Here is an 18355-nt window from a genome sequence, read left to right as displayed (position 1 = left end):
AGAAAAAGGTGGTGGAGCAGAAGGTTGGGAACAGAACCCAGGGTAACAATGACACTGAAAGAGTCAAAGAGCAGGAGAAAAGCAATCAATGAAGGAGACTGAGAAGGGGCAGCCAGGGAAAAACCAGTAGATGCAGGCGTCAGATTGCCTTGGATCAAGAAGTCAACAGAAAGTGGGAAGTTGAAACAATAAATTGTAAACTGCTTTTATTTTAAGGAACTGAAACTGTCTAGGAAATACTGGGAGTTTGGATAGTCTGAGTTAAGAATTCTCTTCATCGTTATCAATTGATAGTCTGAGTTAAGAATTCTCTTCATTGTTATCAATTCAGGGTGTATTGAGAAACCAAATTTCAAACAGTTTTTCCGCTACAGGAATTTGAACTTTTTAGAATTAGAATTTTTAAAGATAGGGAGGAGAGGATGGAGGCTTTTTGGAGGGTGGTAGTTGGTAGGAAAGAAGTGGCTGAATAGGACATGGATATGGTTTATGTACAATCAGTCATATTGGGGTGTACAGAACACCTAGTAGAGTATTCTGCGTATAGTTTCTGGAGCTATAAAGATTCAGTTTCTGCTTTATAACAAAGTGAATCAGTTATACATATACATATGTTCCCATATCTCTTCCCTCTTGCATCTCCCTCCCTCCCACCCTCCCTATCCCACCCCTCTAGGTGGTCACAAAGCACCGAGCTGATCTCCCTGTGCTATGTGGCTGCTTTCCACTAGCTATCTATTTTACGTTTGGTAGTGTATATATGTCCATGCCACTCTCTCACTTTGTCCCAGCTTACCCTTCCCCCTCCCCGTATCCTCAAGTCCATTCTCTAGTAGGTCTGCATCTTTATTCCTGTCTTGCCCCTAGGTTCTTCTGACCATTTTCTTTTTTTAGATTCCATATATATGTGTTAGCATATGGCTTGTAGCTTATATTATACATAGTAGTTTGTACCTCTTAATTCCCTACACCTATCTTGCCCCTCACCCCCTTCCCTCTCCCCACTGGTAACCACAGATTTGTTTTCTATATCTGTGAATCTGTTTCTTTTTGTTATATTCATTAGCTTGTTTTATTTTTTAGATTTCACATGTAAGTGGTATCATACAGTATTTGTCTTTCTCTGACTTATTTCACTTAGCATAATATCCTCCAAGTTTATCCACGTTGTTGCAAATGGCAAAATTTCATTCTTTTTTATGGCTGAGTAGTATTCCATTGTGTACATCTTCTTTATCTATTCATCTGTTGATGGACACTTAGGTTACTTCCATATCTTGGCAATTGTAAATAGTGCTGCTGTGACCACTGGGGTGCATCTATCTTTTCCAATAAATGTTTTCATTTTTTCTCACATATACCCAGGAGTAGAATTGCTGGGTCATATGGTAGTTCTAGTTTTAGTTTTTTGAGAAACCTCCATACTGTTTTCCACAGTGGCTGCACCAATTTACATTCACGAGGGTTCCCTTTTTTCCACATCCTCACCAACATTTGTTATCTGTGTTTTTTTTTTTAAATTAAAAAAAAATTATTTATTTTATTTATTTGTTTTTGGCTGTGTTGGGTCTTCGTTGCTGCATGTGGGCTTTCTCTAGTTGAGGCAAGTGGGGGCTACTCTTTGTTGCGAAGTGCGGGCTTGTTGCAGTTGCAGAGCACGGGCTCTAGGCGTGAGGGCTTCAGTAGTTGTGGCACACGGGCTCAGTAGTTATGGCTTGTGGGCTCTAGAGCACAGGCTCAGTAGTTGTGGCACATGGGCTTACCTGCTCTGTAGCATGTGGGATCTTCCCGGACCAGGGCTCGAACCCATGTCCCCTGCATTGGCAGGCAGATTATTAACCACTGCACCACCAGGGAAGCCCCTGTGTTTTTTTTGATGATAGCCATTCTGACAGGTATGAGGTGACATCTCATTTTTTTTTTTTTAAGTCTTTATCAAATTTGTTACAATATTGCTTCTATTTTATTTTTTAATGTTGTTAGCCTTTTAATTATAGATTTAATTTTTTTTTTTTGTTTAATAACAGAGGTCTTTAAAGTATTTGTTTATTTATTTATTTTTATGGCTGTGTTGGGTCTTCGTTTCTGTGCGAGGGCTTTCTCCAGTTGTGGCAAGCGGGGGCCACCCTTCACCGCGGTGCGTGGGCCTCTCACCACCTGCTTCTGTTTTATGTTTTGGTTTTTTGGCAGCAAGGCATGTGAGACCTTAGCTCCCTGAGCAATCAAACCCGCACCCACCCCCTGCACTGAAAGGCGAAGTCTTAACCACTGGACCGTCAGGGAAGTCCCTCATGTGGTTTTAATTTGCATTTCTCTGATGATTAATGATGTTCCGTTGGCCATCTGTATGGAACTTGACTACTTTAGATACCTCATATAAGTAGAATCATACACTATTTGTCTTTTTGTGACTGGCATATTTCACTTAGCATAATGTCCTCAAGGTTCATCTATGTTAGAGCATATGACAGGATTTCCTTCTTTTTAGAGGCTGCATAATATTTCATTATGTATATGTGTATGTGTGTATCCCACATTTTCTTTCTTTTTTTTTTCTTTTTCTTTCTCTTTATTTGGCTGCATCGGGTCTTAGTTGTGGTACGCAGGCTTCTCTCTAGTTGTGGCGCGTGGGCTCCAAAGTGCGAGGGCTCAGTAGTTGCGGTGTGCAGACTTAGTTGCCCTGTGACATGTGGGATCTTAGTTCCCTGACCAGGGATCGAACCCGCGTCCCCTGCATTGGAAGGCAGATTCTTAACCACTGGACCACCAGGGAAGTCCTTCCCACTTTTCTTAATCCAGTTTTCTATTGATGAACATTTAGGTTGCATGAACTTTTTTTAACATTACTTATATGTTCTTCTGTATCAACTAGTCTGCTGTCAACTCCTTGTGTGTATTTCATTTCAGTTATTGTATCTTTCAGCTCTTACTGGTTCTTTTTTATATTTTCTTGTTTCTTGTTAAAATTCTCACTGTGTTCATCTCAATTTTTTCCAAGTTCAGTTAGCATTCTTATTACTGATGCATTGAACTCTATCTGGTAAATTATTTATCTGTTTCATTGGCTGTTTTTTTTTTTTTCCCCAGGGTTTTTTTTTTTCTTATTTTTTCATTTGAAAGAAATCCCTTTGTCTTCTCATTTTGTTTAACTCACTCTGTCTCTATGAAATTAGGATACCTATCCGGGTCTTGAAGGGGTGTCCTCTGCATGTGAGTATGGGTCACATCTTCCTCCAGGGTGTGCTGGAAGCTATCACCTTGGTGTGAGGTGGGACTAGAGATTGAGAGGCTAGAACCAGAGCCAGGTGTGAACTGGGGCTTCTCCCATGTTCAGTGGCCATCACCACCCTATTATGGGCATTGTCAGGTCCCAAGGTGTTGGAGTTAGAAATCCTGAGGGTCGGGTCCTAGCTGGTCTGTTCTCTCTAAGTGTGCACTCTCCCCATGCTTGGCAATGGGGAGCAGCATTGAAGCAAGAGGAGCTGTATCATGTGCCTGGTCCAGGCTGGGACACACGCTGGGACAGTTCTAGTATGCCAGTCACAGCTCAAGACAGCTCCCTATCCACCATCTCCATGAGCACTAGCAATGGCTGCCCTTATCCCTTTCAGTACAGTGCTGGGCCCAAGTTGGTTCTGTCCCCCAAGTGTGAGATTGCGTGGACTTTTAATTTGCCTCTACCTCTTGACTATTGTGAATAATGCTGCAGTGAACATGGGTGTGCAAATATCTCTTGGAGATCCTGTTTTCAATTCTTTTGGACGTATGCACAAAAGTGGGATTGCTATTTTTACTTTTCTGAAGAATCTCCATACCGTTTTTCATAGTAGCTGCACCGTTTTACATTCCCACCAACAGTACACAATAACTTTATTTGTTTATTTGGCTGTGTTGGGTCTTTGTTGCTGTGCGCAGGCTTTCTCTAGTTGCGGCGAGTGGAGGCTACTCTTCGTTGCGGTGCTCCGGCTTCTCATTGCGGTGCCTTCTTTTGTTGCAGAGCACGGGCTCTAGGCATGTGGGCTCAGTAGTTGTGGCTCGTGGCTCTAGAGTGCAGGCTCAGTAGTTGTGGTGCACGGGCTTAGTTGCTCTGCAGCATGTGGGATCTTCCCGGACCAGGGACTGGACCCATGACCACTGCATTGGCAGGTGGATTCTTAACCACTGTGCCACCAGGGAAGTCCCCACAATAACTTAAAACTTTTTTTTTTTTTTCCCTCAAGGTTGCTTTGGCTATTTGGGGTTCTTCTCTTGATTTTTATCCTTTAAAAAATTTTCTTTCATTTTCTTCCTTCCCTTACCACATGATTGAATTTTTCTTTTTCTTAGAACACATATGTAACCAGATATAACCTTTAAAATATGGAGTGTGCCCTGCTTTTATTAAAACTTGGTATATTTGAATTCAGAATTTCAAATTAAGGGTTGGTATTTGAATTTAAAAAGGATTTTTTACTTTGTAGAGGTAAACAAACCAGTTTACTTGAAGCATGGTACATATTAAAAATTTTATTAGCAAAATACATGGACATATATATAGAAAAGTAGACTAGTACATTGAACTCATGTAAACCCACCTCCTAGATTTAATGATTACTAATATTTTGCTACATTTGCTTTATATATTTGTATATTTCTATGTATATATAAATTTCCTGAGTGTTTTAAAAGTAAATGGTGACAAATGAGGGTTTTTTTCTTTTTGTGTACTATACACTTGTGTTATAAATGTTATATATATTTTGAACTTTGATAATTTCATTTAAGGATTTAGCTTGAAATTTACTCTTTTAAAAATTCATAAGACGTATTATCTTTGACATATCTTCCAGAAAAAGGATATTCTCCTATATAACCACAAAACCATTATCATTCCTAGCAAAATTATTAATAATTCCCTAATATATAATACTTGTACCATATTCAGATTTCTCTAATTGTTCCAAAAACATCTTTTATTGCCTTTAAAAAAAATAGAAAATCTAGTCAAGAGCTACCCATTGTATCTGGCTGTCTCTTGAGTCTTTTTTAATTATAGAACTGTCTCTAACCTACCCACCCCCTTTACCACCCTCCCTCCCCTTCCCCATAATATAGATTTGTTGGCTCTGTTGAGAATGTCTGACATTTTGTATTGCTGTTAGTTTCTTCATGGTCAGTATAACTTTTTCCTCTATCCCCTATATTTCATATAAACTGGGAGTGAGATTTAAAAGTGTTTCAGATTCAGGTTAAACATTTTTGGAAGAGTAGTTCATTTAGCAATGCTGTGTACTCATATTGTTTCACGTACAGGCATGTAATGTTTAGTTGTCCCACCATTTGGATGCTGTTTGATCACCAGGCCAAGGTGATGACAACCAGATCATTTTATTGTAAAATTATGTTTGTCTTTTTATATCTTGCAAATAATCTGTGGCATGGTACTTTGGCACCAGGTATGTCTCTATCAACTTTTCACCTAATGATTTTAGCCTTCATTGATGATTGTTGGTGATTCTTTTTTTTTTTTTTTTTAAAGAAATCTCCATTTTTTAATTAATTAATTAATTAATTTATGGCTGAGTTGGGTCTTCGTTTCTGTGTGAGGGCTTTCTCTAGTTGTGGCAAGTGGGGGCCACTCTTCATCGCGGTGCGCGGCCCTCTCACTATCGCGGCCTCTCCTGTTGCGGAGCACAGGCTCCAGACGCGCAGGCTCAGTAGTTGTGGCTCACGGGCCCAGCCGCTCCGCGGCAAGTGGGATCTTCCCAGACCAGGGCTCGAACCCGTGTCCCCTGCATTGGCAGGCGGATTCTCAACCAGTGCGCCACCAGGGAAGCCCTGTTGGTGATTCTTGATCAGCTATTTAATTATGGTTTACGATATGGTAATTAGTTTTAGATCCTATTACATAGTAGTCTTCAATAAAGAAGGTTTCCCTCATCAATTAGGGCTATTTTGTTGCCTTGAAATAATGTTCTACTTAAAAGGCAGAATAAATGCTTAGTTCTTTCCCTTTATATAACCATTTCCAGAGTGTAATAGTCACCTCTAATGGCGGTGGATGAAGTCAGTCTTTTTTCTTTACTTTGTGGTTTTCTCTTTGGAATATGATATATATCTATATTATAAATATTGTATATATTTTGGACTTTGATTTCATTTGGGATTACTGTTTGATATAAATTTGCTTTTGTTACATATGTATATAATATATCATAATTTACATTTTTTTTTAATAGTAAGAAGACATTATGTTGGATAACAGGAAGAGCTGTAGAGTTTGCAGGTGTCAACTGTGGCCTTAATAAGCACATTGATAGCATCAGTGATAGACAGATGGTAAGTTTATTAAAGTCTAGAGTGAGTATATTTTACACATAGGTTTTCAAGCTTTTATTTACATATTTGAGTGATTAAAGAAATCTCATAAGAAGGAAAATGTAATCACCTATTTTGTTACTAGAATTTCTCAAAGAGCTTGTGGTTGCATAAAACATGCTGACCCAAGAAGTCTAAAGAACTGTATTGTGGTTTTCCCATTTAATGTGTGTTTTGGTGTCTTTGCTTCTAAAATACCACTTCTCACTCCTTCATATTTTACATAGTTTAGCCGTCCACAAATATTTTTTGTGCACCTATTTTATGGATGGGACTATGACTAAATCCCAAATTGGAGTAGTATGTATCATAATCTGTGTTCTCAAGGAACATGGCTAATTGGGGAAATAAACACATACAGATGAAAATATGTCAGTAAAACCAACAATGTGAGAATCTAAAATATCTAAGGAAGATGAGTACTGGTAGTAAGTAATGAAGGAATATAGGAAGTGTTGAAGAATTGTAGAGAAATACACTTCCTGCCATTCTTTGGCCCAAAGCTGTATACGGTTCAGCAACTGGCTTTTCCCCTTAAGAATATGTCTCAGAGATCTTTCTGGTTTCTACATTATACCTTCAACTTTTTCATAGCTGCATAGTATTCCAAAGCATGATATATTTTTTTTTTTTGCCATAATTTATTTAACCATTCTTTATCAATAGTTAGTATGTCTTCAGTTATTACTTATAATAGTTCTTATGATGGATGCATTTTAAGATTATTGGTTACCGTAATTTGGTTACATTTTCTATAAATACTGTCTTTTTTAGTGACACACCCTTTGGTACCTTGATGAGATTTAGTATCTGCCTTCAGCTTATCAAGTCTACTGACTTAAACTCATCTTGTAGGTAACTTAATCCCCAGTAAAGATTGATTGTATTGGTTCTTGGTAGCAGTTGTTTCTGAGAGAGATGTTTTCTGATCTTGTCTGGGATTGTGCCATGTTTGAGTCTTCTAACTTCCCTATATGTTCCTTATAGAGAGATGATTTTTGTTTTCGTTCCTTTTATGCTGGTTTTAAAGAGCTAAAATACTATTGATATATTTGATTGTTAGTATCAGTTTTCTTAGGCCTGTTATTTCTAGTTGGTTGATATTGAGTATTAAATAGAATATCTTTCTTGACTGTTATAGAAATTTATTTCTAGATATTTTTCCATAAAGGTAAGTTCTTTAAAATTACTAGCCCATATAATATATGCATGTAACAGATTTATTCATAAAATGATACAGGAAAATTTTTAAGTATTAGGACTGTGTTGATGATGTAGTTTTTAGTAGGAAAGTTTTTTCCTGAAGTGGTGTTTATTGGTGTATCCACTTTAATGGCAGTACTGACCATTACCATACCACTGTTAGAGTTCATGTTCACTTCTACTACTATTTATAGAGTTCATGTTCACCCTGAATTTTTTTTTAATGGTTAAAAGAACATATATCCTTATCTGTTAAAAAAAAAAAAAGAACTAGAGTTAATAAGACCTCTGCTTATCATGCTGAAATATTTTAATGATAATCTGTGAGCAAGTATGTATTGGTTAGCTTCTCTCAGGTTAAAACTGAATAATAGAGGTAGAAGAGCTTGGAAAATGTGTATATGAAATTTATATATATATTCATGGTATCACTATTAATAACAATTTATATTATTTGTTTTTAGGTTCTTCATTTGAGAACCAGCCCTTTCACATTTCTCCATAATATATCAAACCTTCTTACCCATCCTAATTTCCCATATCCTTTTAGAATATTTAGGTCAGGTATGTATATGAAGAAGCTACACAAGCTTGTTTAAACTAGTGTATTAATAAGGCCTTCTTTATGGAAAAATGAAGATATATAAGATCAGGTGACAAAAGTTAAGTGTGAACATTACTTAAGTGAATAAATAGGATTGAAGTAAACTGGATCTACAGAGCGATTGGGAGGTAGTGTCAGCTATGTATGTTTTTATACTTAAGAGTTTCTTCCCTATACCGGTTGGTTACTTAAACTGCCTATATGTTTAGATCCTTTTCCATATAGGTAGGCACAATAAAAAAAAGGGGTGGAAGGATATATAGTTTGCAAGCTGGAGGAAGTGTATAGGGAAGTCCAAGATTCAGCTTTAATTGATAATAGTGGTTGTTTTTTCCCGTGATGATGAAAGAATGTATATATTATAGATTATTTAGAAGATGCAAAAAGTAGTTTATAAAAAGTAGATTAAAAAAGTAGCAGTTAAAAATAAAGTTACCATTACCCAGGATTTCCTTTCCAATCTAATATAGTCCAGTCCCATTTAGGTGTCTGTATAAATTATATTCAGTTTTGGGTCTTGCTTTCTTTTTTAACATAGTTTTTTTTAAAAAGTCTAGTTAATATTATCCAAAATATAGTCTTTAATGGCTGTATAAAATTCCATCTTATGAATCTACAGGGATATTGTATCTAGTAGAGTCTAGCAAACCTGGGTTCAGATCCCAGTTTTGCTACTTAAGAGCCTTAAGCCTGATAACTTACTTTTTCTAGTCCTTAGTTTTCTTACTTGTGAAATAGGCATAATATTAATTACTGTTTTAAGAATTAAGTAGAATCATGATCTTAACATTCTAGCTGGCATATGTTAAGTATTTAATACATTGTACTTACCATCATCAGAAAGTTTTTTATCATTTCTTTTTCACCAAATATTTAGTTGTTTTCCATTTTTCTTTGTAAAAAGTTACAGTATTTTGAACATCTCTATATAAATATTTATGTAAATCTGTGATTATTTTTTATGATGAGTTCCTAGAAGTAGAATCAAAAAAATGGGTCAAAAATATAAGTAACCTAAAATTTCTTGATACATAGTCAGTGCCATTTTGCTTTTCAGAAAGGTTATACCAGTTTACACTCATCACAATGTATAAGAATTTTTATTTTACTCTAACCTTGCTAACACTGGCTATTGTCATTTTAAAAAATTATGTTTTATTTAATAGGCAATATAAAAATGTTTTAATCCTATATTATCTCTTTTAATTTGGTTTTATTAATGAGGTTAAACTTTTTAATGTTTATTGAGTATTTCTGTTTCTTCTTAGAATTCTGTACCTATTGCTTTCTTGTTCTTGGTTCTTCTTCCCTGCCTTAATCCTTTATTCATCAAACGAAATTTATTGAGTGCTTACTATGTGTTAGACATTGTTTTAGTATTGGTATTTAATTTTGATATTTACTATCGTTTAGTTTAGTGATGGCAATGCAGGAGTGAACAGAATTGACAAAAACATTTTTTTTCAAAGAGCTTACTTTTAGTGTCAGGGTATACAGGCATTAAACAAAATAAACATCTAAATTATAGAGTGATAACTGCTTTGAAGCAAAAAATAATGAAAGGGAGATGGAGAGAACTCTGTGTGCGCACGATTTTACACTGGGTGGTTAGGGAAAGCCTCACTACAAAGGTGCCATGAGTAAAGTCTTGCAAAAAGCAAGTCAGATACATATCTGGGGGGTGGGGAGGAGTGCATTTCTGGCTAAGAATCAAGTGTAAGGGCAGTGAAGCAGGAGAGTACTGGGTGAGTTTAAGAAAGAGCAAGAGGGAGAGTAGCAAGAAATTATTAGAGAGAGTTATTAGGGAACCAGACTGTTTAGGATTGTAACTAGGCCATTTTAAGAACCTGGGCTTTTACTCTGCATGAGATGCAGAGCTATTGGAGGTTTTAAAGCAAAGGAGTGACCTGATTTGACTTATGATCTACTGATTCAATGCAGTCCCTGTCAGTGTACTGTCTGACTTTTGCAGAAATTGACGAGCTGACTCTAAATTTCACATGGAAAATGCAAGGGGCCCGGAATTGCAAAACAGTCTTGGAAAAGGAGAACAAAGTTGGAAGACTCACATTTCCTAATTTTAAGACTTACTGCGAAGCACAATAATCAGGACAGTGTGATACTGGCATAAGAATAGACATACAGATGAATGAAATAGAACTGAGAGTCAAGCAATAAACTCTTATTCTCATGGTCAGTTGATATTCAGCAAGGGTACCAAGACCATTCAATGGGGAAGGAATAGTATTTTCAACCAATGGTGATGGGACATCTGGATATCCACATGCAAAAGAATTAACTTGGACCCCTGTCTTACACCATATACAAAAATTAACTCAAAATGGATTGAAGACCTAAATGTAAGAGCTAAAACTACAAAATTCTTAGAAGAAAGCATGGCACATATCTTTGTGACCTTGGTTTAGGCAATGGTTTCTTAGATAGGACACCAAAAGTGTAAATGACAAAAAAATAAATAAATTCATCAAGATAAAAAATATGCTTCGAAGCACACCATCAAGAAATTGAAAAAGACAACCCACAGAATGGGAGACAATATTTTATATTTGATAAAGGACTTGTATCCAGAAATATAAGGAACTCTTAAAGCTCAGTAATGTAGACAAGTAACCCTTAAATTTAAAAATGGGCAAAGGATCTGAATAGACATTTCTTCAAAGAAGATATACGAATGCCAATAAGCACATAAGTGATGGTCAACGTTAGTTATTAGGGAAATGCAAGCTAAAGCCACAATGAGATACCATTAGGATGGCCATAGTCAAAAAGAGGGACAATAACAGGGGTTGGTGAGATTGTAGAGAAATGGGAATCCCCATACAATACTGGTAGAAATTGAAAATGGTGCAGCCACTTTGGGAAACAGTCTGGCACTTCCTCAGAAGGTTAAACATAGAGTTACCACATGATCTGAATATACATTGAATTTAGAAATGGCAAGATTTGCTGAATGATTAAACATGAGGTGTGAGGGAAAGAGGAGGCAAAAATGACTCAGTTTTTTTGGCCTCAGCAACTGGAAACTGCTCTTGCTGCAGTTGAGAGGATTGTAGTTAGGGGGGTCTGCAGTGGAGGATCAGAAGATCACTTAGACACGCTTGGCTTGAGATGTCTATTGGATACACAAAGTGGAGATGTTCAGTGGGTAGTTTGGTGTGGGTATGGAGTCAGGGAAGAGGTGCAGATTGGAAAAGTAAATTAGTTAGCATTTTGTTAGTGTTTAAAGCCATGGAGAGATCACCAAAGGAGTGAGTAAGCCTGGAAACGCTCCACTGTTTCCAAATTGAGTGATGAGGAAATCCTGAGAGTGGCACTGTCCTGAGAAGGAGATAATATTGTTAAAACGTTCTTTGGAGGAGGGATTTATCAGCTGAGTAAGTGCGGCTAATAGGTCTAGACCATTAGATTTAATTTTATTTTCTCGATGTTGGTGTTAAAGAGATATACAGTCTGGCAACCTTGCTAAATTATCTGGGTAATCCAACAGATAATCTGTAAATTCTTTTGGATTTCATATGCACTCAATTTTAGTGTCTGTGAATAACGATGGTTCTATTTCTTCCTTTCCAATCTTTAGAACTTTTGTTTCCTTTTCAAGTCTTAATGCTCTGGCCATGAGCCCTGGTACAATGTAGTTGATTATATGACTTTTCTTCTTTATTTTGTTAATATCAGGAATTGCATTGGTTGACTTTCAAATATTTTTTAAAATTAATTAATTAATTAATTTTATTTTTGGCTGTGTTGTGTCTTTGTTGCTCACGTGGGCTTTCTCTAGTTGCGGCGAGCAGGGGCTACTCTTCGTTGTGGTGCATGGGCTTCTCATTGCAGTGGCTTCTCTTGTTGTGGAGCACGGGCTCTAGGCGTGCGGCCTTCAGTAGTTGCAGCGTGTGGGCTCAGTAGTTGTGGCTTGCGGGCTCTAGAGCGCAGGCTCAGTAGTTGTGGTGCACGGGCTTAGTTGCTCTGCGGCATGTGGGATCTTCCCAGACTAGGGCTCGAACCCATGTTCCCCTGCATTGGCAGGCGGATTCTTAACCACTGCGCCACCAGGGAAGCCTGACTTTCAAATATTTTGACAACCATATATTCTTAAAATAAATTCAGATTAGTGATGCATTATTCTTATCAGTCACTAATATAATTTTTGTATTTTATGTAACATCACTCATAATTTATGTATTACTACTTTAATATTTTGTTTAGGAATTTTGTATCTATTTTCATGAGTGAAATAGGCTTGTAATTTTTCTTTTAATAACCTTGCAGAGTTATCAGGTTATATTGATCTCATAAAATGAGTTGGGAAGTGTTTCTTCTTTTTCTAGTCTCTGGAAAAGTTTGTATAAGATTGGTATTAGTTTATTTAGTGGAATTTATTTTATTTATTTATAAATTTACTTATTTATTTATTTTTGGCTGAGTTAGGTCTTTGTTGCTGCTTGCGGGCTTTCTCTGGTTGCGGCGAGCGGGGGCTACTCTTCACGGGCTTCTCATTGTGGTGGCTTCTCTTGTTGCGGAGGACGGGCTCTAGGCGCGCGGGCTTCAGTAGTTGTGGCTCACGGGCTCTAGAGCACAGGTTCAGTAGTTGTGGTGCATGGGCTTAGTTGCTCTGCGGCATGTGGAATCTTCCCAGACCAGGAATCAAACCCGTGTCCCCTGCTTTGGCAGGCAGAATCTTCACCAGTGTGCCACCAGGGAAGCCCTGTAGTGGAATTTATTTATTTTAAAAAACTAGAAAAAAATTTTTTGGCCATGCCACTCGGCATGCGGGATCTTAGTTCCCCAACTAGGGGTGGAACCCGAGCCCCCTGCAGTGGAAGAGTGGAGTCCTAACCACTGGCCCGCCAGGGAAGTCCCTTTAGTGGAATTTATTGATGAAGCCATGTAGACCTGGAGTTTCTTTGTGGGAAGGTTTTAAGTTACAGATTTCATTTCTTTAATAGATACAGAAGTATCAGTGTTTTTTTTTTATATCTGGTATGGTATGATGTTTGTTTTTTAAAAAATAATATGTGCATTTCATTTAAAGTTTAAAGTTTATGGATGTTAAATTGTTTACGATATCTTCATCTCTTTTTTATTTTTACAACCAAGAAAAAGAATTTATTCATTAATTTCAAACTAACAGGTGACAAGGAAGCAAATTTCTTCCATAAATTGTATATAGACATATAGTGGACTCCTAAAGAGATGCATCAGAGTCTTAAGATAATGAGAGTCTTGTAAGACAAGATTCATGTCTTTTTTTAAATGTCCATGGGCTTGACAGTGATGTCTCTGTTTTCATTTCTGGTATTGGTTGTTTGTGCCTTTTCTCTCTTTTTTTGATCACTCTTGCCAGTGATTTATTCTTGTGTTGTTTTTTTTTTCCAGGGAACCATCTTTTGACTTTTTCGATCCTCCGTACTGTATAGTTGTTTTCTGTTTTCTCTTTGCTCTTTATTATTTCCTTCTTTCTAGTTTCTTTGGGTTTGATTTGCTGTTTTTTTCCCTCCAACTGTTTTTTGGATGCTTAGATCATTAATTTTTTTAGCCCTTCTTCTTTTCTAATATATGCATTTGTATGCTCTTCTTCTATGCGTGACTTTGTTTCTCACAAGTATGGATATGTAACATTTTTATTTGGTTAAAAATATTTTCTAATTGATAATAATTATTTTTAAAATTAATTTTAGTTAGTAGGTAATCATAATGAATTCTTCTTTGGTGTATAGATGTGTATTTCTTAATTTTCAAGTAATTGGGTTTTCTAATTATATTTTTGCTACTGATTTCTAGCATAATTCCATGTGTACTTGAAAATAAAGTGTATTCTGTGGTTATTGGGTCCAGTGTTGTATAGATATTAAGTCGTTACACTTATCATATGGCTCAAATCTTTTATGGCCTTACTGTTTTTTCTCTCCCTTTTTCCGCCTCCTCCTTCTCCTCTGTGTGTCTGTGGTGGGGACCTCCTTGTTCTAATAGTTACCGAGAGAGGGCTTTCACTAGTTGAATGCAAACTTAGAATTGCTGCATCTTCCCGGTAGATTAGACCTTTTGTCTTTGACTTTTATCATTGACATAGGTTACTGGTGTTTTAGATATGAGCAGTTGTTAGTGTAGTGGTGGAAATGGTGGGGGCAAAATCCTGTTTAAGAAAGAATGGAAGGAGAGGAATTGGAAAGAGTTGCCATTTTCCTGTAAATTTTTTTTTTTTTTTTGATATACAGGTATTTTACATTTAAATGTGGCTAGATGTGTTCGTACTTCTTTTTCTTTATGACCTTCCGGAAAAGTTCACTGTGCAGTATGATAGTCATTAACCACATGTAGCTACTGAGCACTTGAAATGTGACTAGTGTGACTGAGGAACTGAATTTTTAATTTTACATCCTTTTTTTCAAAATTAAACTTTTTGAGATTGTAGATTCACATGCAGCTGTCATAAATAATACAGAGAAATCTCTTGTGCTCTTCACCCAGTTCCCTCAATGAAAGAAACATGTTTGCAAAACTTAGTATGGCATCACAACCAGGATATTGACATTCATACAGTCAAGATATAGAACATTTCCATCACCACAAGAGTCCCTCAAATTACCCTTTTATAGCCACACCTACTACTACCCTCTCCTTCCTCCTCCTTAACCTTTGACAACCGCTAATCTGTTCTCTATTTCTATAATTTTGTCATTTCAAGAATGTTAAATAAGTGGGGACCATTCAGTATATAGCCTTTTGGGATTGACTTTTTGTACTCAGCATAATTCTTTGGAATTTCATCCAGGTCTTGTGTATCAATAGTATATTTCTTTTTATTGCTGACTAGTACCTCATGAATGGAAGTAACCGTAGTTTGTTTAACCATGTTACCCATTGAAGGGCATCTATCTGAACTGTTCTCTAGTTTTTGGTTATAATGAATAAAGCTGCTACAAACATTTGTGTGCAGGCTTTTGGGCGAACATAATTTTTCATTTCTTAGAGATAAGTGCCCAGAAGTGCAATTGCTTAATTGTATGGTAGTTGCAGGTTTAGTTTAAGAAACTTCCAAGCTGTTGTCCAGAGTGGCTTTACCAGTTTACATTCCCATCAGCAGCATATGAGCCATCCAGTCTCTCTGCATCCTTGCCAGGATTTGGTGTTGTCATTATTCTTTATGTTAGCCAACTTAATAGATGTGTAAGTAATATTTCATTGTAGTTTTAAATGGCATTTACTTAATGGCTAATGATGTTGAAATCTTTTATGTGCCTATTTGTCATCTGTATATCCTTTCGGTGTTATGTTTTTTTCTGTTTTTTTCCCCCCATTTTCTAACTGAATTATTTGTTATTTTTTCCCCCCTCTGATTTAATTAATCAATTTATTTATTTATTTTAAAAATTTATTTATTTTTGGCTGCGTGGGGCCTTCATTGCTGTGTGTGGACTTTCTCTAGTTGCGGCGAGCGGGGGCTACTCTTTGTTGTGGTGCACGTGCGTCACATTGTGGTGGCTTCTCTTGCAGAGCATGGGCTCTAGGCACACGGGCTTCAGTAGTTGTGGTGTGTGGGCCCAGTAGTTGTGGCTCGCGGGCTCTAGAGCACAGGCTCAGTAGTTGTGGCACACGGGCTTAGTTGCTGTGCGGCATGTGGGATCTTCCCAGACCAGGGATGGGACCCGTGTCCCCTGCATTGGCAGGTGGATTCTTAACCACTGTGCCACCAGGGAAATCCCTGGTTTTACTTTTGAGTTTTGATAAAGTTCTTTTATATATTTTAGATGCTAGTCCTATGTTAGATACATGGTATGCAAGCATTTTCTCTCAGTCTGTCACTCTTCTTTTCATCCTCTTAACAAGGTTCTTCACAGCAAAAGTTTTAAATTTTGATGAAGTACAGTTTATCAGTTTTTCCTTTTATGGGTCATACTTTTGGTGTTTTTGCCTAGCCCTAGATCCTGGATTTTCTTCTTTTTTTTTTTCTAAAAGTTTTATGGTTTTATGGATTTAAGTCCTTGATCCATTTTTTTTTCTTTTTTTTACTTTTTATTTTATATTGGAGTATAGCTGATTAACAGTGTTGTGATGGTTTCAGGTGCACAGCAAAGGGACTGAGCCATACGTATACATGTATACATTCTCCCCCCAACTTCCCTCCCATCCAGGCTGCCACATAACATTGAACAGAGTACCCTCCTTGATCCATTTTGAGTTATTTTTTTTTTTTTTAATAAAGTGTGAGACTTAGGTCAAGGTTTATTTTTTTTAATCCGTGGATGTCTACTTGCTCCAGTTCCATTTACTGAAAAGGCTGTATTTTCTCTATTGAATTGCTTTTGCACTTTTGTCAGAAGTCAGTTGGGCATATTCATGCTGGTCTATTTCTGGGTTCTCTCATCTGTTTCCAAATCTATAATCTGTTCTCAGATCTATATGCCTGTCCCTCCCCTGATACCATACAGTCTTGATAAGTTTAGCTTTATAACAAGTCTTATAATTGAGTTGACTGATTCCTCTGACTCTATTCTCTTTCAAAATTGTTTTAACTATTCTAGTTCCTTTGTCTTTCCATTTAAATTTATGAATAATCTTGTCCATATCCACAAAAAATCTTTGCTGGTGTTTTGATAGGAATTGAGTTAAACCTGTATATCAATCTGGGGAGAACTGACATCTTTACTGTATTGAGTCTAACAGCCCATGAATCCATTCATTTACATTTTTGATATTTTTCGTCATGATTTTGTATTTTTAGCATACAAGCCTTGTATATGTTTTGTTAGATTTATATCAGAATATTTCATTTTTTGGAGCATTTGTGAGTCATATTGTATTTTTAATTACAGTGCCCATGTATTCATTGGTAGAATATATAAATACAGTTGCTTTTGTGTGTTTATCTTGTATCCTGCGCTTTGCTGAACTCACTTATATGTTGGAGATTTTGTCAATTCTTTGGGATTTTCAACATAGATAGCTATGTCATCTACAAATAGGGACAGTTTTATTTTTTCCTTTTGACTCGGTATGTCTTTTATTTCCTTACCTTCTCTTACTTCACAGGCTAGAACTTCCAGCATTATCTTTAATAAGAGTGGTGAGGGTAGACATCCTTGCTTTGTTCTCAGTCTTAGGAGGAAAGCATATAGTATTTTACTATTAAATAAAATGTTATCTGTAGAGTTTTTGTAGATGCTCTTAATCAAGTTGAGGAAGTTCTCTTATATTCCTATTTTTTGGGTACCTTTTATCATGAATGGGTGTTGAATTTTGTCACTTTTTTTCTTCGTTCATTGATAAAATTGTGGTTTTTCTTCATTAGCCTGTTAATATGGGTGGGATATTGATTTTTAAACATTGAGCCAGCCTTGTATCCCTGGAATAAACCTCGCTTAATCATGGTGTATAATTCTTTTAAAATAAATTGCTGAATTCTATTTGTAATATTTTGTTAAGGATTTTTATGTCTGTATTCGGGAAGTATATGGGTTTGCAGGTTTTTGTTTTTTTTTAACTGGCTTTGTCTGATTTTGGTGTCTGGATAACAATACTGGCTTCATGAAGTGAATTAAGAAGGTTCCCTCTTCCATTTTTGGAAGAGATTATATAGGGTTAGTTAATTCTTCTTAAAAATGTTTGGTAAACTTCTCCATTGAAGGTATTTGGGCCTGGAATTTCTTTTTTGGGAATTTGTAAATTGTGAATTAAATTTCATTAAAAATCATAGAGCTTTTATCTATTTCCTGTTGGGTGAGTTTGATAATTTGTGGTTTTTGAGAAATAAGTCTATTTCATAGAAGATGTCAAACTTTCACATGTACATTTGTTTGTAATATTCCCTTATTAGTCTTTTGATGTCTGCAGGGTCTGTAGTGATTGTTTTTCTGTTTTTAGTTTTATTCATTTCTTCTCTGATCTTTATTATTCCCTTTTTCCTACTGGCTTTGGGTTTATTTTGCTCTTCTTTTTCTAGTTTCTTGTGATGGGGGCTTAGATTATTGATTTGAGACTTTTCCTCTTTTCTAATGTATGCATTTAGTTATAAATTTGCTATAAATTTCTGCCATTGCTGCTTTAGCTGTGTCCTACAAATTTTGATATCATATATTTTCATTTTTATTCATTTCCGTGTATTTTAAAATTTTCCTTGAGACTTCCTCTTTGACCCATGGATTATTTAGTATATTGCTTATGTTCCAAGTGTTT

The 18355-nt window shown here is 36.3% G+C and overlaps 1 protein-coding gene across 13 annotated transcripts in view; it reads left to right on the top strand.

The window, feature by feature from the left end:
• The window catches only part of N4BP2 (NEDD4 binding protein 2), a 107027-nt gene that overhangs the window by 7447 nt on the left and 81225 nt on the right, over window positions 1-18355 (top strand). For 2 of the 13 annotated variants that reach the window (XM_082390413.1, XM_082390398.1), the window contains one exon: window positions 6219-6318. The exons of the other annotated variants lie outside the window; for them this stretch is intronic. The gene's annotated coding sequence lies outside the window, so the exon portion shown is untranslated. The remainder of the gene's footprint in view (window positions 1-6218; window positions 6319-18355) is intronic. 13 annotated transcript variants of the gene reach the window in all.

Source organism: Balaenoptera borealis (assembly GCF_965194805.1).
Source record: "Balaenoptera borealis genome assembly, chromosome: 4".
Lineage (NCBI taxonomy): Eukaryota > Metazoa > Chordata > Mammalia > Artiodactyla > Balaenopteridae > Balaenoptera > Balaenoptera borealis.
This window is presented reverse-complemented; position numbering and strand designations above follow the sequence as displayed.